A 2,342-nucleotide genomic window follows, 5' to 3' on the forward strand; every position below is an offset into this window, starting at 1 on the left:
CATTTCCGAAATGACTGCCAGACTACTCGGACCTCTTGGCATCAGGGTAGCCCACAAACTCACCAACACACTAAAACAGCAGCTAATGAACTTAAAAGATCCTATACAGACAACAAATAAAACGAACGTCATCTACAAAATACCTTGCAAAAACTGTGACAAACACTACATTGGACAAACAGGCAGAAAGCTAGCCACCAGGATACACGAATATCAACTAGCCACAAAACGACATGATCCACTATCACTAGCATCCTTAAATGCAGATGAGGAAGGACACCACTTTGATTTGGACAACACATCCATCCTCGGACAAGCCAAACAGAGACATGCACGAGAATTCCTAGAAGCATGGCATTCCAACTGGAATTCCATCAACAAACACATTGGCTCCAAATCAATCTACCATCCTCTGAGAAAAAGAACAGGAAATGACATCACTGACGCATGAAATGACATCACCAACCCAAAGGAACCTAAACAGATAAATAGAAAGCGGGACATAACACCAGCGCTTCATGGGAGGCTCATTGATGATGTTACCTCGAATGGTGACGAAACATCTGAAAACGAACCTTCCAGCTCAGCGAGCAAACTCACATCCAGAACCTCAACCTGAGCTACAAATCTTCTCAAAACTCGCTAAGTGAAATGTATTTAAGAAAAACAGAAATGTTCACATCTGAAAAACTGACCACGTCAGACAATCAACTAAGGAGCTCAAAGCATCCTTTCTAAAATCTGTTTCATTTGTTTGAAATTGGTTCCCTATCAGGTGGCAAATTTGATGCAAATAAAACAAAAGCATATCTTGGTGATAACCATGTGAACAGCTACATGAAGAAAACTGCACAGTTCATGTAGCTAGATATATTGTTTAATTCAATTTGTTTTCCAGAAATCATTTTAAAACCACTATTGGATAGAGTTTATTCCAAAATTTTATTTTCCAACATATGTATTCGTGTTTACGTGGCAATTTGAGCCAATTCCAAAACAAGCATGAATTCAACTCAGAGCACTACTCGTACACACATAAACTCTCATTCAGCAATGTTTTAAGTATCTTTGTTGTTGTCAATACCAGAGATTAAATGCGAACACTAGTCTATCCAAAAATAGATCTGCGTTTGAACCTGGAACCTTGCTGGTCTCAGGGGGCTTTCCAACCCAGTGTCTTGTGCATTTGATTCTTGTGCTTACAGTGTTATCAAATTGAAAATTCAATCCATGCTCCTGACTTAATGACACAGAATGTACAGTAAAAAGCAGCAGGTCCTGGAACCCTAACATGCATACACTTTTCTCTGCTTGAGTCTTGTTACCAGCCAACAAGAAAATCACTTTCATTCTTGGAACCTAGACAAAATATTTATTACATTCTGACTCATGACAGAACATGGAAAAAAAAAATCTCAATGAATTTCAAGCAGGCCATGATGACCACAGGTAGGCTGCTTCATTATGTTAGCCAGGTTATCTAATGGTGTGGGATATTGTGCCTTTTAAGGCTGATAAAAATTAAAAACTAATCAAGATCTAACACTCAAATACAGAACTGTCAAGGGATCCTTCAAATAGGACAAGTCATTGAACTTGTTATCCTGCCTTCAGACAAGATGATGTACTAAACGCTAAATCAGCACATGGGTATGGGATGGCATGGAGATTTTAATACCTTGGTCCAAAGGAACTCAGTTGATCTCAACCAAGTAGGAGCTGAAGCATTACAAATGCTTTCATAAGGAAAGCAATAGACAAATCTTCCATTTGTGATGATCACCAATAATACTGGGTGAAAGGTGCATCAGTACAGTTAGAAAACCCAACCTTCCTAACATCACCATGCCAAAACTTAGAGGCTCACAGTTGTGCAAGGACTGCTTGTTATGTATTTGCATGGGAAGGAAATATTGTCAAATAATTAAAAAGGTTCAGGTTTTTCTCAAACACTTGAAACAGCTCTTGGAAACATTCAAGTGCACCATGAAGAAAAAAAAATTATCTCCAAAAGGCTGCATTCAGTTTCCTTCAACCAACTCAAATTCTGCTTAGTGCTCAAAACAGCCCTAATTTCCATCATCTTTTTTTTTCAAGTTGATTCACAAAATGAGGGCATTGCTAACCACACAAGCTTTTCTGGCCCATCCCAGAATCAATCAGATCTGAAGTTACACAGAGGCCAGACCAGGAACGAATGACTGTCTCCTTCCTCAAACACATCAGCCAATTATAACTAACATGGCCATCACCTCCCCCCTTAATATTTTGCTGTGCTAAGTTAGTTATTTAAATAATAACAAATTTGAGATTGGGGAAAAGATTCAGAAAGAAATACAGAC

This window comes from Stegostoma tigrinum, chromosome 40, assembly GCF_030684315.1.
Source record: "Stegostoma tigrinum isolate sSteTig4 chromosome 40, sSteTig4.hap1, whole genome shotgun sequence".
In the NCBI taxonomy this organism is placed as follows: Eukaryota; Metazoa; Chordata; class Chondrichthyes; order Orectolobiformes; family Stegostomatidae; genus Stegostoma; species Stegostoma tigrinum.